Source organism: Schistocerca serialis, chromosome 3, assembly GCF_023864345.2.
Source record: "Schistocerca serialis cubense isolate TAMUIC-IGC-003099 chromosome 3, iqSchSeri2.2, whole genome shotgun sequence".
NCBI classification, from domain to species: Eukaryota; Metazoa; Arthropoda; class Insecta; order Orthoptera; family Acrididae; genus Schistocerca; species Schistocerca serialis.
The window spans coordinates 202138725-202157942 of record NC_064640.1 but is presented as its reverse complement, the minus strand read 5'-3'; positions in this window follow the sequence as shown (position 1 = coordinate 202157942).

Genomic DNA, 19218 nt, shown 5'->3' with positions numbered 1-19218 from the left:
TAACTACTTATTTCCAAGATCAAGGTTTGAAAGTTAATATCAGTAAATCTCAGTTATTGCCATTTAAACTTACAAACTCACACCAAACCTCTATCAGTAACATAGGTGGAATTGAAGTAGTGGACACAGAAGACTGCAGATTTCTAGGTATTCACCTAGATGAAAATCTAAGATGGGTAAACCATATCAAATTTTTATGCAATAAAATCAGCAGTTCATTACATCTAATCAGCCAGTTATCCAAAGTAGTCCCACATCAGACATTAAAAACAATTTATTATGGAACCATTTTTGCACAGATTAATTACGGGATAGAGATATGTGGTTGCGCTGCCGACATACATATGAACAGAATATTAACCCTACAGAAAAGAGCAATCAGAATTATCCATGGATTAGGGTATAGAGATTCATGCAGGGAAATCTTTGTTCATCATAAATACCTCACAGTCTACTCACTGTATCTTTACAAATTAATTATATTTTTTGTGACACATCAAAACAAAGCAACAAAGTGCTCTGATACGCATGCCTATAATACAAGAAATAAAGACTGCTACTACAGACAAAGAACAAAATTAAATACAATGGTACATTTGTATCATGTATATGTAATCACATATGTATATATGACTGTACTAAACTTGTAAAAAAATGCTATGACGTTTGCAAAAGACACCAGTTGGTGTCTCCATGCAAAAAAATACAATAAATAAATAACATGGAGGAACTTAAACTCCAGACTAGGGAAGACCTCTACATTTGTAGGAAACATATTTGAAAATTACCAGCATCACTGTGCTTAAGGATTATATTCTCCATGGGATGTATGACTTTACTGGAACCGGGAAAAGAGGTGGGCAGCTGCGCTTGCAAATGATGCATAATCATGCCCCTAGTTACAGATATTCAAACATCTGCTGCAGTTCAGCATAACTCTATGCTCCCTGTGCTTAATACTATGTGAAGCTCCAGACCATGACTCTCTTGTAAGCCTAATGTCCACTTGTTTCTCTTACTGGCAAACCTAAATGTACACGCATGTCTAAGACACCTCAGGGGTCAAATTGTCTGAGGAGCTGTGCACCTTCAGCACTGGCAACCACATACATTTCAACAGCACTACAGGGTAATTACCCGTAATATTCATTCTGTTCTATTCTTTAGTCTTTGTGAAATTACTGGAGATCTTCGTTTAAGAGTCTATTTCCAGCTCTGGATCTATCTCCCAGACAGAGCAGTCACCAAAAAGAACCTAGCAAGATGGGTGATCATAAGAGCAAACTTTACATTTTACAACCCGTTTTTCAGCATCAACAAATGTCTAGGACAACATTTTCATTTTCAGGTGTACCTTACCGTATTTCCTCGAATCTAAGCCGCACTTTTTTCCGGTTTTTGTAATCCAAAAAACCGCCTGCGGCTTAGAATCGAGTGCAAAGCAAGCAGAAGTTTGCAAAATGTTGGTTGGTGCCGCCACAACTAACTTCTGCCGTCGAATATATATAGCGCTACACAGGCATGCTTTGTAGGCACAAAGATAAATACTGGCACCAAATCCTCTGCGTCAGTAAATAAATTTAAAACAAGGTGGAAGACGAGCTTTTTTCTCCGCCCCGAGTTTCGTCCACTGCATTTTCATACATTATCCAACGAAGTAAATACAAATTCCGTATAGTTCATCTTCGAATGTAGCAGCATTTTAATGCACTTCGAAAATCCGACTGGCAAGACTGTTTGGGATGTTTGTCAATATGGCCAACTCTATGTTCTGAATTTTTTCCTAACTGTGAGAAGAGATGGTTGCTAATAGGAACTTTTATGAATTGTGAATCACATGCAGTATTCTCTTCACCATAAGAATAATAACATTTTGCCATGTATTGTTTCGTGTTTGCTGCTATCTCATTTAAATCCTGTCTGCCCAATAAACTACGAAACTAGAGTGAGACAACAGCAAACGTGGAAGAATATACATATCATGTCATGTTTATATTCGTATTATTCTTATGCCTAATAGTGATACAGTCAGAAATGAAGCACAGCAATTGACTAGATTTTTAAATCTAAGATGACTCTAATTTCTGTGCAGAATGTAATGTACTAAAGAGGCGCCTGCAAAGATTTTCAAACGGAGAAAAATTTTCGCTAAACTCTTGTCCAGAACATCTTCTATCATACGCAGTTTGTTATTTGGTTCTTGTTGATCATTATCAAAAAAAGCAGCAGCGTAAGTGACAGCAAATAGCAGTCTCTTGCCATTGTTTCGCTAATGAGACGATTCCTCTCTCTTTTCTTTTTTTTTTTTTAATTGTAAGCGGCGGTAGCGCGCACAAAAGCAAGCCATGCCGCGATCGGCGACAGGCTGTAAACACGCACTATCAGAATGCGACAAACAATGCATGATACAGTACAGTAATGGATTTTCAGGTTAGAGTGACGTAAACACCTATAACAAAGAAAACGGCGCTTATCAGATCAAAGAAAAATAAGCAATCAATTCAAACCAGACGAAGCACGTGAAAAAGGAAGGGTACCCGTATAAATACGGACGGAGCGCCTGACGCATAGCAATGGCTATCTGGTAAAGCTTAACTGCTAAGCTTACGACTCGAACCAAACTACTGTAGCTGTATCGTCATTCATTCGACCTAAATTGTGTCTCATATTACAATGGACCAATATTGTTTCGATTTGGAGATGCGGCCTAAAACTTTTCTCTCCCCTTGAATTTCGAGTCTCTAATTTCAGGTGCGGCTTAGATTCGGGAAATTTTTTTTTCCTTGATTTCGAGTCTCATTTTTCAGGTGCTGCTTAGATTCGAGTAAATACGGTAATTTTTTCTGTACTGCATCTAGAGACTAAGGCAAAAAACTGGCCAATGCCAGTTGGCAGACAAACAGTATATCAGCAATCAAGCCTGTTAGTATCTCTGAAAATCATCTCAAAAACTAGCCCCGAAGTAAAAAACACCCTGCCAACAATGAGAGCTATTGACCAATGTCCATAGGGACACACATGTAGGCAGTGATATTGAAGCATCTATTCAGTGAGTATGGACCCAATGTCTGAACTGTCCACACCTTGTCAATGTCAAGTCAAGATTACTCTGGATTGGGGGGCAAGGAATCACGAAACCCATGGTACTCATACTAGAGTACTCCTGTTGGCTAGATTTCCCATCATGATTTATGACTCATTGCCAAGGAACCTTTCATGCTGCTGTAACATTACGAGTCAAGATAGCTGTAACGGAAATTGAATAGCGTAAAGTTATCATTAAAAACACACGCCGCGCGATTTGTGACGATTTGGTTGGTCATACTAGTAGTAACATGCTTTTGAATACAATTAAAATATAACGGCGATACCTGTTTAGTGTTATTGGAAATAATATGTAGTAAATTAATGAGTAAGGTAGCCGATCCTATAAGAAGAGGTGAAATTGGGCATATTAAGGTGTTTTGCTTTATGTCGACTAAGCCGATGATACGGCGTCTTTTTTTCCGTTTACTCTTAGAAAAAAAAAAAACACAAGTAACGAAGTGCTAATTGTGCGTTGTGAAAAATATAGGGGCGAATTTTAAATAGCTAACAAATGGACATTCAGTTACGCGAAATAGCGGACGGCAAAGTGTGGTCATTAAATTGAGTACACCTACAGGGCGGTCAATTCCGGGATAAGTCTATTCGCATCTCACGAGGGACGCGGTATTGAGACCGGTTTCTTTTTTTTTTTTTTTTTATTATTATTATATCACGGAGAGCGGGCTTCAATTTATAAAAAGGAGAAAAGCTGTATCATTATCATTGACTGTTGGTGTTAAGCAACCAAAACTGTTCATCAAAGGGTTTCGGTGAATGAGTGGTGAATACGAAATGAAACTGTGAACGAAGTTATGTTAAATAAAGCAGAAGAGACAAGACAGTTTGGTCGTATCTGTTATTATTCCATAAACTGTAACATTTCTTCTCGTTGTACGAAGCCTTTATAGACGATCGTTATGACAATTTGCTTTGAAGGGATCTCGTTACGAATTAAGTTTTGGGGACCTGATCAACAGGGGATAGTTCGTAGATCTTAACTACTGCAGCTATTCTGGAATCAGGTGCTACTGTGACCGTTGTGTGTTGTCAATGGCTTAAGGTCCTCATATCTCATGCTCTAAGATCGACGCGCCTTTCCTCTTGTTATAACGGTGTCTCACGGTAACAACGACAACGCCGACGGCGAAGGAAGATACGGTAGACTGCCTCTACTGCAAATTTATGCTATCAGTATACATCCTTTATCCCTGTATGAGGGACTTGGTAGTACTATTAAAAACTTTGACTTTGTTTTCCAAAAATTAGTGGGGTCATAATGTATTGTCGCTACCATACTGCAATTTGCGATATTTTGAGTTTTTGTGTAAAATTTACAACAAACTGCCTTCTTTGAAGGAATGTGTTCTTGTCATTATTTCTGTCCATACTTCTGCTCTAAAGATAAGAATATACTATGAAATCTGTGAACTTTTTTATGCCATGTGCAAAAGTTTTTAAACTGGCAATACTCATTTGCAGTAGTGTCTCTTTATTAATATCATACAAATAGTGACATTTTCTTCTCTCTCTTTTTCCAGGCAGAAATAATTTCTTCCACTTGCAAAACCTGAAAATTCTGAACCATGGCTAGTAAAAGCAAGACAAGACTGACAACTATCACTCACATGAGTAACTTCATCAGAACAGGTCAAAAAATGCTGGCTTCTGTGCTCCCAACTCTGCATGGGCTTCTGTTAAGAGAGCAGAGTGGGGAGAATGTGAGAAATTATGCAGCAGCCATTCTTGCAAAGGATATTTATCCAAAACTGGGGCTAGCAAACAGTTGTTTTGTGGTGCCAATCATAAATTTGAGGGTCACAGTCCTGAAAACGACAGAAGAAAACTGGAAAAAGGCCAAAAACATATCACTTGGCAGTGGAAAACTTGAAATGAAAGAGGCTTTCATAGCAACATCAGACGAGCTCTTTGAAATCCTCAATTCCAAGAGTGAGATTAAGCTATGTTCAGAATTTGAAAGTCCATGTCCAGGTGGTGCTGATTGTAAAAATGTAGTGTACATCTGCTCTTGTTCTGATATGAAGATGTCAGCCAAGGAACTACTGATTATTAAAGGTCAAAGAGAGAACAATGGATCTGTTGGACAGCACCAAATTGGGTTACCAGACCTACCTGAAGACAAGAGACAAATTAAAAAGCAAAAGAGGCAATAAGATGAATCAAGAACAATTTTGAATATAAGCAGAAAAGGAAGGAAGAGTTAACATTACAGCCAAATTAAATTCTTTTATCTGAAAGAGATGAAGAGCCAACTGATGTTAAAGATGAAGAATACAAAAACCTTTCAGATACCATGTAATTATTCTGATGTACCTTCTACTAGAAGTGCAAGTCAGTATACATTACAATTACACAGTGTTACATTGAAGAATACTAGGTATGGTGTCGGTCTACGTGCTATAGCTGCCATTATAACAGCTGCATATTTGGATGTTGGATTAGTTACTGAAGGAGACAGGAGACTTGTGGCTGATCACAATAAAGTAGAAAGAGCCCATAACAAAGTCATGAAATCACTTTATGGAGAATTTGATGCTCGATGCAGGATGGGGAAGTATGAATGTATCTTTTCTGATGGACACAAAGATTCCACTAAATTTCTGTTACAGACAGGTAATTCAATCATTAGTTTCCAAGTATTATCAAAGAAGGGCATTACACTGTGATTATGTAGATTTTTCCAGTGTAATGCATGTTGGTGCTCTTCAAGGGTATGCAGCTGGATTTCCTTGTCCAGACAACATGATATTTTGATGGTACAACTGGCTGCCATCTTCAGGTGCACAATCATGCCATAACTGAGGTAACTGGGCATGCTTGAGAACTGAAAGGGCTGTGCTCTGCAAAGTGAAGAATTGCAGCGTCAACAGCAGCAAAAGCTAACAAAATCGAGGAATCAGAAATTAAGAGGCAGCTGCTCAACAACCAGACTATTGTTGATTTATATCTGATAAAACAGGATGACATACCTTGGTTGTGGAAAACACTTATATCTATTAATAATGTCATCGGATAATCTTATTCTGATGGATTCCTTAAGAACACAATCCCAGTAACGGGAAGCTGGAGCTATAATTTGTGTCCCTTTAAATGACATTATGCCCTTCATTGAGACAATGTTCAGCGATAGCAGATTTTTCATTCTAGAGCATTGTCTGTGACATCGACATTCTACACACATCAGCCATAAACTGTATGAATAATCTGTCCACCATAAGCCTTTCTGCAATGACAAGGAATTTTATATACCCGCAGGCTTCCTCTATCCCAAATTATCTTTTAAAGATCTGAGAAGGGCTTTTAATATTGTGTTTTCTGAGGATTCTTGAAATTTTCAAAGAAAACACCCTAAAATGAGTAAAAAACTGGTGAAATTTTCTCAGGTTTTCAAAGGCACCCAGTGGTTTCAGCAATTGCCAAGTGGTGACTGTCTAATGATTGCTGCTGCCTTCCTTATATAGCCATGCTGCCTTCAGTGATGTCACTGGTGCTCGCTACAGCGCCATATATGGTAATTTTTTCATTGTGCACTTGCCGTGCCTGCTTCAACTTTCCAATGGCCAGGTTCCAAGCTGTGTTTAGCTGCAGGCTGCCATCTTTATTGAGGGTGTTTTCAGAAATTTTTAACTTGATCACTTCTTTTATAACAATGTCCCAAAAACTAGTAGATAGCACAATTACAGATGTCTTGGCATATGCAATACGGTATCCATTTTCTAAAGCATGTTCCGCCACCACTGATTTCTCAGGATACTGTAGGCAAAAACATCTCCTGTGTTCCACACAGTGCTGTTCAATAGTATGTACAGAATATCTGATATAGAACTGTTCACAACCACACAGTATTTTACATACTCCTGGCAGTCTGAGTCCAAGATCATGTTTAACAGGCCTCATTATCAGTCGAATTTTAGCTGGTGCCCTAAAAACCATATTGATTATATGCTTCTTTAGAAGCAGGCTAATCTTACCTGCCATTGAGCCACAGACTGACGAGAACACAAGCTTCTTCATGGCCTCCTCATAGGTCTTGTACCTATGTTTCTTTGGCAAAATGGCTTGTGAAATCTGATGGTTGCTGTAACCGTTTTCTTTGTAAGACTTTCTGTAAGTGCCTCAGTTCCTTCAAAAGGCTTTCAGCATCTGAAACGGCTTCTGCTCGATGCACCATTATCCTCAGAACAGAACTTTTCTGCAAAGGGTGGTGATAGCTGGTAGCAGGTTTCCAATAAACACTGTGGTAGAGAATTGCATTTTCTTTCCTGTGGGTGAGGACGTCTAAAAAAAGACCAGGCAGCATCTGTCTCTAATTCCATTGTGAATGTGATGTTATCATGGATGCTGTTGATGTGGTTGAAAAATTCTCCCAACTTTTCATGCCCATGAGGCCAAACAACTTATTTGTCAATAATGTAATCATAAAAGCAACATGGCTTTGTAGGAACCATGTCCAGGGCAATGTTCTCAAAGTACTCCACAAAGAGGTTGGCTGTAACTGGAGCTAATGGGCTTCCCATTGTGATGCCGTCCATCTAGTTAAAATAATTTCCATCATAAAAAATAAAAATAATAAAAAAAAATATGATGATGTTAGAGTGTGCTTAAGTAAATATGCAACAGTGTCATCAAATAATTGGGAGAGCAAATCCAAAAAATCTATCATGGGAACCTGTGTGAACAACGAGAGCACATAAAAGCTAACCATAATGTCTCCTTCTCTGAAACACGAGCATTTAATCCAACTGATGAAGTCAGTCGTATTCTTGAAGTGGTGCTCACAATGATCAACATGTGGAGTAAGTATGCTGGTCAGACGTTTAGCTAGTCTGTATGTTGATGATCCAATTGTGCTTATGATGATGCTTACAAAGCTCCTTATGAAGCTTGGCAAGGCCTTACAAAGTATGTAGATGAGGTGCCTGAGGGATGAGCTTTTCAATGACATTCTCTTCCAGTGAAGACTGCCTTAGAAGCTTCAATGTCTTCCTCATTATTCTACATGTTGGATCCCTTGAAAATTTTTGTTACGTCTCCTCCTCCAGCATCAACCAGATCTTTGTGTCATAGTCAGATCATTCCATAATGATGGCTGCATTGCCCATGTCTGCTGGTAAAACTACAATGAGAGGCTCAGCTCTTGTCAAGTTCGAGTTTGGTGGCTTGGATTTTGAAAGTATGTGGCTCGTTTCGTGATAGATTTATTCTGCAGTTTCACTGGGAAGCTTACGAACCACTTGCTCCACACCACTTATGATGTCAATGAAAGGGATGCTTTCTGAAGATGGTGTGAAGTTAAGTCCCTTCTCGGGAGCCAACATGGCAACCGCATTGATGTCCCTCGTTATCATGTTTATAACGGCACATTCTGTTCTTTTACCTTCTGCCCCAGGTTGTTCCTGTGAAACCAGATTGAATTTCTCTTTCTGCCTTTCTGTGGTTTTCCTCTGCAATGACATATGTTGTGTTACTGTGGCTGCATCAATCCAGTCCCAATCCAAAGCTGAGAGCGTCCCTGTAAGCTGCAGTGGATGGCCATTAGTTCATGGCTGTTTGTATCCAACTGCTTTCTAGCATGATGTGTCCTCTCTCACAGCAGGACAAAGCTGGCACAATGAAATATTCTCCTGGCCTCGCAGTGTTAATATGGTGGCTCATGGTGGCAAAATGTGGAATCACAGCAGCATACTAAAAAGGCTAGAGAGCTTACTAAATTAGCCTTCTCTTCTTAACATGCAGCTTCCCCATGCATATGATACTGCACCATGTTTCCTCCCTGTAGATGTACATAATATATGAATGCATAGTTTTGCGGCGATGTGTACTGATAAAATTTTCTCGGGCTTCCAGTCGCATCCACTGGTTTAAAATCCATGAGAGTTCTCCTCAGCCATTGTCAGGTGGTGATTGTTGAATGATTGCTATTGCTGTTCTTATATAGCCATGCTGTCTTCCTCGACATCTCTGGTGCTCACTCCTGCACCATATGTGGTAATATTTTCATTTCGTGCTTGTCATGCCTACTTGAACTTTCCAATCGCCAGGTTCAAAGCTGTGCTTAGCTACAGGCTGCCATCTTTATTGAGGGTATTGTCAGAAATTTTTAACTTGATTTCTTCTTTTATCCCTTTTGTTCATCGTGTTGACAATTGACACCATCAAGCCATTAAGTTTCACTGACTGAAGAGTGGAAACACAAAATGTCTGTTTTTTTTTCACAGTAATGGTGGATGTCAACAGTCTAGTACAGGCATGTGCCACATGGAGAAGTTTTGTCTCCTTTTAATAGAGAAGTCAACAGTTGAATGTTTGTCATGCTGTGTTATGTGTGCTGTAGTGTGTGGAACATGCTTCACATTTTTTCCTTTCTGTTTTGAGCCTGTCAAAGATTTATAAAAGACAAATCTGTTACAAGATTCTTAAAGGTAAGGTTATTGTGTGTGTGTGTAATTATGGTGAATGTTTTTGTTACATTGTTAATGACATATTTTCAAATCTGATTGTTGTAATTTGACACCACTACGACAACATGCGTTCACGTTGCATGGACATTCTTGTTCTTGTAGGTAATGTTTTTGATGTACAGTTGGATTAATTTTGAAAGCTAATCATTCTTCATATTTAATGAATATTCTGATTATTTTCACACATCACATAAGTAATTTCAGTAAATATTTTAATTTTTCAGGTTCTGATATGGTGAAACTTTCCGACAAGGAAATTGAGCAGATTCTACTAGAGCTCAATGACAGTGGTCTTTCAGAGCTCTCAGACAGTGAAGAGTCTGGACCTGAAACTGTTGGAGATACAAGAAATGAAGAAGCACAATGGGAGTACCAGACCCTACAACATGAAAGAGACACTCTAGAACCTGAAAAAGAAGTTTCAAAACACTAGCAGTAAATGAACAGCTACAAGGTAATTTCAAATGGAAAAAAATGTCTTTCACATGCCTCGACACTACTTTCAGTGGTCCAGATATTAAAGCTGATGAAGAAGTAAGAAGGACCACTGAATATTTTTCAGAATACTTCACTAATGATTTTCTGGAATGACTTTTGGAGCAATCAAATTTGTATTCAGTGATGAAAAATTGAGTTCCAATGAAATGTACCAGCTCTGAAATATGAAAACATTGGAGTACATATTTTGATGGGCAATTAGGATTTCCCAGACTGCATATGTATTGGGAGCCCCACACAAGAATAACTTTGATTGCAGACACATTTTCTGTAAATAGAATATTCAAACTGAGGAATCATCTTCATTTAGCCTACAATGTGGGAAGCGGCTCTCCGGAAGACAAACTTTGAAAGATGAGACCACTGCTAAATAGAATCAGGGAACCTTACCTCAGTCTGAAACAAGAAGAAAAGCAAAGAACTGATGAGCAAATGATCCCTTTCAAAGGAAGGACTGGAATGAAGCAATTTGTTTGTGGTAAACCAAACCCTGTTGGTCTAAAAATTTTGCTTGTTGTGGAGTTTCCAGAATTGTTTATGATTTTGAAATATATCAGGGCAAAAGTACAGAAATTCGAAGTGAGCACAAGCACCTGAGCCTTGGTGATTCCATTGTGATGCGACTGAGCAAACACATTCCACAAGGCGGTGGTTCCAAACTATATTTCAATAATTATTTTACAGCCACGTCACTTGTGTGAGAAATGTTGAAAAATAAGAAATTTTTCATTTGGACCATCAGAACTAACTGGTTACAAAAGAGCCCACTGAAATCCGAGTCTGAAGTGAGGAAGGAAGGAAGGAAGAGGATCTGTCAATGTTTGGGTGACCACAGAAGAAGATCTCTGTATCATTCGCTGGCTTGATAATAATGCTGTCACTCTCACTTCCTCGTACATGGGTGCAGACATTACTGATAAAGTGAAGAGGTGGAGTGCAGCACAGAAGCAACATCTGGAGAACACAAGACCAGCCATCATAAAGGATTACTGTGCATTTATGGGTGGGATTGATAAAATTGAGTTTTTGATCTCTGTACAGAATATGCATGCAAACTAAGAAGTGGCCTTTAAAAGTAATTTCCACATGGTTCATCTCTCCATATTCCACTCATGGCTACAATACCTGAGTGATCTGGATGCCAAAGGAAAAAGACATCTAGTAGAAACTAGGTAGCTGAAGTTTTAATTCTAAAGGAGAAGGAAATCAGCTCCACTTTGAGGAAAAGGGGCATCAGTGATTGACTGAGGATGAGTTTGAAGATGAAGATGAAGAACCCACATTGGATGCGGTAAAAACATCCCAGAGAGAGGTGATGCCACTTACGGATGCTAGATATGATGGGTTTTCTCATTCGCCACATTACATTGAATTGAGGGAGCAAAGATGCAAATTAAAGTAACACTTTGTTTGAACAAAAATAAAAATTGTTTTGTTAAATTTAATATTAAATAATTTGTTGCAATAAATGTTGTCACTTGATTAGTGTACTAATTATTTCTGTACGAGGAAGCAGTTGACCACATTCGTTAATTATATGTATTATATGTACCTGTAGCAACACAATGGTGTCAAATAAAAAACATTATAGTTTTAAAAAACCATTTTCAAAATTTCTTTCTTTTCTCAGAAAACATGTTGAGATAAATTATTTGATAAAAAAAAAAAAAAAAAAAAAAAAACACGCAAAAATAAATTCTTTCATTGGCAAAGAAAAAATAGTGACTGAAACGGTTGTAACACTGTCCAAAAAACTAGTAGTTAATGTAATAACAGATGTCTTGGCAAATGTTCACACGATTTCCCATCAAAGACTCTTCAGATTTGCTTTCCCAGTTATTTTACTCCACTGTTGTGGATTTATTTAAGCACACTCAGACATCGTCGTGTTTCTTGCATGATGGAATTTATTTTAACCAGACGGACAGTGTCATGATGGGAAGTCCATTAGCTCCTGTTACAGCCAACCTCTTCATGAAGTACTTTGTGAACATCACCCCGGACAGAGCTCCTGCAAACCTACTTGCTTTTACCGTTACATCAACGACACATTTGTTGCCTAGCCTCGTGGGCATAAAAAGCTTGGAGAATTTTTCCACCACATCAACAGCATCCATGATAACATCAGATTCACAATGGAAGTAGAGAGATGGTGCCTTGCCTTTTCTAGATGTCCTCATCTGCTGGAAAGAAAATGGGAGTCTCAGCCGCAGTATTTATTAGAAACCGACCCACACAGACCGATATCTGCATGCTATCAGATACCACCACCCTTTGCAGAAAAGTTCTGTTCTGAGGACATTGGTGCATTGAGCAGAAGCTGTTTCAGATGTTGAGAGCCTTTTGAAGGTACTGAGGCACTTATGGAAAATCTTCAAAGAAAATGGCTACAACAACTGCCATATTTTACAAGTCATCTTGCCAAAGAAACATAAATGCAAGACCTCCAAAGAGGACATGAAGAAGCTTGCATTCTTGCCATTCTGTGGCTCAGTAACAGGAAAGATTAGCCAGCTTCCAAGGAAGCATAAAATCAATATAGTTTTTAGGGCTGTGAAAGACGATCTTGGACTCAGAATTCCAGGAGTATATAAAATACCATGTGGGTATGGACAAATCTTTAGCAGACAGACTGTATGTACTATTGAACAGTGTTATGTGAAACATGACAGATGTTTTTGCCTATGGTATCCTGAGAAATCAGCAGTGGCGGAACATGCTTTAGAAAACAGACACTGTATTGCATTTGGTGAGACATCTGTTGTTACACAGACTACTAGTTTTTGGGACTCTGTTATAAAATAAGTGATCAAGTTGAAAATTTCTGGCAACACCGTCAATAAGGATAGCGGGCTGCAGCTAAGGACAGCTCAGAACCTGGCCATCGGAAAGCTGAAGTGAGTGTGGCAAGTACACAATAAAAACGTTACCATACGTGGCACTGGAGCAGGCACCAGTGACGCCACTGAAGACAGTGCGGCTATATAAGGATGGCAGCAGCAATCATTTGACAGTCACCGCTTGACAATGGCCGTGGAGAACTCGGCCAAAAGCTCATGGATTTTAAACCACTGGACGTGGCTGCAAGCCCGAGAAAAAAATTTTAGCAGTATATATCGCTGCAAAACTATGCATTCGTATAAGAGTGAAAAAGCAACTGATTTACAAGTGTCTGTTGTTGAGATCGCATGGTGGTCCAAATTGAAAAGCACAAAGAATTGATGATATGTATATCCACTTGGCCTGAAAACAACCTTAATGTAATCCAGTTCTTGCATCAAATTATCAGAATCCGAAATAGCATAAGCTCTCTTGACCAGTGTATGTAAAACCCATATGCTTTGTTGTGGTCGATGCCAACTGGTAGCATGGAGGTAGTGGTCTGTGTGCATAGGTTTATGGTATATGATGTGTTTCAAAGTAACATTTTCTTTTTTATGTACTAAAACATCCAAAAAAGGTAATTTGCCATTTTTTTCAGTTTCCATCAAATACATTATTGTGGTTAAGGCAGTTTAAATGATCTTAAAACTAATTAAGAGCTCCCATTACATGTGGTCAGATAATAAAAATATCATCCATGTATCTCAAAAAATATGTGAGTTTAAGAGAAGAAGTCCTGAGTGTAGTATCTTCAAAATCTTCCATGAAAAGATTGACAATGAAGAAAAGAGAACTCTCCAGAGCCACACTGTCAGTTTGTTTAAAAAATGCATCATAAAATAAAAAATATGTCAATGGCAATAATTGGTGATACAGTTCAGTATTTTTATCATCCAAAAGCTGACCAATTAGCAACAAGGACTTCTCCAAAGGTACCTGAGTAAAAAGTGAAACAGCATCAAAACTAAGTAGAAGGTGAGATGTTCCAAGGTGTAGAGACTTCAAGAATTGAATAAAATTGATAGAGTTGGATATGTGATGCTCACATTTCCCTACATGAGTTCCAAGGACAGGAGCAAGATATTTAGTTAAATTGTAAATAGGAATGCCCAAATTTCTGATGATCAGGCGTAGGAGAGTTTCAGGTTTATGAACCTTGGGTAAAACGTACATCCTGAATGGTACTGCCATCCCTGGATGACATTTTTTAATGATATCCTCATGTAGAGAAATCTTCTTAATAAGTGAGATGGTCTTCTGCTTAATCTTGCATGTAGTATCTGTCCATAATTTACAATATGCAGAATATGCAATAAACAGGCCATTTTTGCCAAATAATCTTCACGAGAGAGGAGAACTCATGATCCATATTTGCCCTCAATGACTGAATGGCCTTCCTTTCACTATGGGACACATTACTCCATGGTGGTGAGAGACTGTCTGTCTAATTTCCTGTGCCTGATCGTCAGGAAAACAAGTGATGGCCTGCTCAACAGCACTAATTAACTCAATAGTAGGCAAGTTTCTCGGTGTGCGAACGAAATTCATACCTTTCACCAAAACCAACAAACTAGCATCATCCAATTTCTTATCGATAAAATTAATCACAGTCTGCCAGAAAGTGATATCATCAGGTATGGATGGGTGTTGACAAAGTCAATGAAATTTGGAAGATTGTTTCTTCACAGTACTCTTCTGCATTGACTCCAAATAGGCCCATGAATTTTCATCAACCCAAGACCAGGATGCAGAAGATGGACAAGAAGGAAGCTCTAAATGCAAAAAATACAAATCTTTGGATACTGAATTCAGTCATTGACGCACAAAACAAATTCTGTCATATATGAAAGCAAAACTAGCATGTTTCTTGATCTTTTTAGCCATATTAGTGTCAATAAAATGAGAAACTTTAGCAAATTTAAGAATAATACTTCTGTCACATCATCTCAATAGGAATACAAGTGCACTCAGCAGCTTTCCTTTCTTCTTGCAAAATTTATCAAACTTCTTGACGAGAATAACCATCTCCTCCCCATAGAGGTTTCTGATGTGATTGTGTAGATTTTTCTGCTGTAATCCTTGTTGGTGCTCTTCATGGGTATACAGCCAGATTTCATTGTCCTGAGACACAAATTACTGCTCCAACTTCCCGTTACTGGGACTGTGTATTTGAGGAATCCATTGAAATAAGATTATCCGATGACGAAGGTTTTACTTTTAGCAAGGTATGGCATCCAATTTTATCAGATATAAAACAATGGTCTGGTTTTCGAAGGCTGCAGCCTAATTTGCAGTTCATCACTTTTGTTAGTTTCTACTGCTAGCAGTGCTGTAGTTCTTTGCTTCACAGAGGACAGTCCTTTTGCTTCTCATGCATGCACAGTGGCTTGTTCCCAGGGTACAAAGGAGCTGCTGCATCTGATGTTATCTCAATTATGGCGTGATTGTGCACCTACAATCTCACCTGAAGATGGCAGCCAGTTGGACCGCTGAAATATTGTGTTGCCAGATTGATGAAATCCGCTGCATACTCATTAAGATCATCAACAGAGAGCATTCAGTGTTATCAGTGAGCCAGTTGGAAGGTATCTTTGCTATTTTAGTCATGAGAAAGACGTTACAAATAGGAAACCTACTGAAGCTATTGCTAACCACTTTGTCAATTTCTTTAAAAGAAAAATAGCACTGATAAAAGTTTGCAGGCTACTGGTGGCAACTCAACAAATATCAATACTAGTTGGGAAGGAGGAATCACGCATTGAGTTGAGATCAAGCTGAATTATAAACTCATCTGTATGGTTTGTGCTCTTCATACTAATGAGCTACCTCTGCACCACTTAATCAAACAACTGGATGGGGAAACTTTAAAAAACAACAAGTGGAGTGGTAAGATTGGCAATATGCTTCATAGTCCAACTAACTTGAAATCAATCCTTCATTTGTCAGAATATCCTTTCAAGAGCCTTTTGTTCCACTGAGTGACACTATTGTCAAAACTCTCCATAGCTCAGGCTTATGGTTACAGGATAACACAGGCTATAAGGTCAGCTGATCTGGAATTATCCTGTAAGCCACTTGTGGTGGTTAACGACTGACAATGGAATTCCTTCCATATGGGTTTCAAAACATGGCCTTAAAGGCAACAACTTGAAGATGTTACAAGTGCATCTGGAATACACTGTTCATGTTTGCTCTCTCTGCTGCTTTACAATCAGATCCAAATTCTCTTGGGTGGAAGGACCTCAGCACATTCATTATGAACTGAAGCTCCTAAAATCCCAGAACAAGGCAGTAGCCAATATTGTTTTGCTAACAATCCAGTGCTCATCATGATACACATTTAATGAAATGGTGCATCAGACACTTTTCTGCTCAGAAGACCAAGAAGAAAGGAAAGCAGGGATCCAGAAGATAACTGAATTGAGGATGAAAATGATGATACAGCAGGAGATCTATGTGTTTGTCCTAGGAAAACACCTGCATTAAATCCAAATGCAACTTCTCTTTTAGAACTGAGAGACTGAACAGAAGCATATGAACCTCCACTTATTTGTAAAATCAAAATACCAGAAATAAGGAAGTTTGTAAGTTCTTAAGCGTCCATGTCATGAACAGTCCATAGAGAGGTGTGTGAAACAAGTAACAGAGGCTTCTGGCATAGTGTGTGCTCATTAGAAATGAGGAGGATATATTAGAGGCCAAGAAGCAAGTAAAGGAATGATGTCTAGGAATGAAGTGAAGCAAGATTTAATGAATATTGTTGGCTGAAGTTTTACAATGTGTTTTCAGTGTTAGATAATAGAGACAGAATGTAAGAAAAATAGTTTGAGTTCATTAGACCACGTTTTGAGCAAATTTTGGTGAATTTTATATTAATTTATGCCATTTTATTAGAAATTTCAATATCTATTATAATAAAGTGTGAATTTACAAAGCTAAATGTCTATCAATAAAGAAAAGCCTTTTAAATTAGGATATTAAACATCAAAAGACAAATTTTTGGATCCCCTCATTCACAAAAATTTCGAAATTTTATTCTTGCTCTCTAAAATTTACATTCTACTGTGTAATCTACAGGCAACTTTAGGAGTAAACATTGGGCAGGTGGCTTTACATAAGGATGTGTTTTAAGTGTAAACTTCTTTGCAAGTGCCATCAATAGTACAATTCATGATTAAGAAGTGAAATTTAGTGATTCTTATCTATAGACTATTTTTCCCCACTGATCCTGTAAATGGTGCACACCAGTAAAAAATAAAAAAAATGGCTGGAGTACTAGACAGGACATACAGTCTATGAAGGTATTTGTAGGATCTCAGCAATGAGTACTGAATAGGACATACTGATTTGAAGTTATTGCACAATGAGAGCACACTGTATGTGTGAAAAACACCTACATATCTGAAGATAGTTGATACTGTCTGCTATGCAAGATTTATGCTGGCCACAGGTTCCTAGAGCCCCAGTGTAATATTTGACCTCATGAATGAGCCTGTAAAACCATCACTTAACATCTGATGGCAACTTTTTTTGATGCATAATGTGTACAGGTTCTTATCTCTTTCAAAACCATTGGAATTCAGTACCAATGCTTGCCTTACCGTGACATTCCATAAATTGCCTGCAGGCTCAGTATCAAAAATTTAATGACACTTTCTGTGAAACATCTATTAACCCTAACATAAAGTCAGAGCTGACTTACAGCCTAGGTGCTCAGAGTTATTTCAGATTTGGTGATATTCAACAAGAACTCTGTTCCTGGATGAGTTTTAAATAATATTTTGCAACACTTTAAATGAGTATAGAAAATATAACTACTGCATCAATCTTTGTATTATAATGAGTTCTGTTAAATAATTTTAATACTTTTTCACCCCACAGCATTACTAGATGTCTTATAGTGATCTATGAAACATGTAAGTATCTAACTTACTTACCTTCAAGAGAAATGTAGAGTATCTGAAGGTGTCTGCCTTCATTAGTAAACATTATTTTTATCACATTGCACTTGTTAAGTTTCATTTCATAACATGGTATTTTTTACAATAAACTTATATAGTGTGATAAAAGCTGTCTGAGAGCAGAATTTACAGCCCTGAGCAGCCCTGCAGCTGTTGTTGTGGAGGCAGAAGGTAGTGAGTAGTCTGTCATCAAAAAGAAAAGAAAAATGTCTTATCACTGAAACAGAATATTCGTGATAATCTGTTGCTATATTCATGTTCAGCACACCTCATTTATAAATTTTAACTGACAGAGAAAATTTTCTTTCCTGTATGAATTACTTCTTCTTCTTTTCCCTTTCATTTATTCCCTCTAATATGTGATCCATTTCTTCAGGATGTGGCAAATTTCATTTCATTATTTAACTTTGTGGTCATATGCCCTCCTGAAGCTACACTCATCAAGGCACCCTAAGGGAGGGAAAAAACTTGTGCCATCTGTCTGTGAATTGTATAAATTTTTTTAGGTGTCTTATCATAACTTAAATATTTGTCTATCATATTTTCTGAGAAGGAAATTGAGGATCAGCCCAGCATTTGCCTAAATGAGTGTTGTTAAACCACATAAAATCGCATTCAGGTTTGCCAGTGTGTCAGCCCATGGATTAGATCTGAGTCTGGCTCACCTTCCTAGCTAGAACATTCCATATTATACTATATAAGCAGATCACATTTTTTCCCACCAAACTGATCATGCTTAAATGCGAATAATACACTAAAATGCCTGTATCTGCAACTTAATACTCTAGTGTACTGCTGTTAGTATATTACTATTGATTCCAGGAGCTTTCCACTCACAAAGACGTGCTAAGTAACTTGCCACAGGAAACATGGTTTCTAAGCAATATTCCTTTCAATGTATGAACTCTTTTTGGTTTCCATATGTGCAAAAGAAAATGCCGTTCAAATTTGTTTTATGCAAGAAACAAACCTCATTTTTGTTTTGCTTAGGAAAGTACAGTATTTGCAAATTTTTTGCTATTGGATGTGTTACTGTGTATTACTTCTATGGCTTTTCATTGTTTCTGGCATTATTCCTCTCATCCACCACTATCCCCTGTTGGTGTTTGGTTTTTAAATACTGTGTGATGAATTAAGTGGTTTGTAGAATATTAGAAGCATAATGAAGAAATGTTCTCACTGTACTGTAATCGTCTAATGGGTGTAATGTCATGTCATATCAACCACTGATTTACTGAACCATCTCTCACTGTTTGTACAAGGGAAGCTACAGTTTTATATCAAAACTGAAACAGAATACATTGGTATTG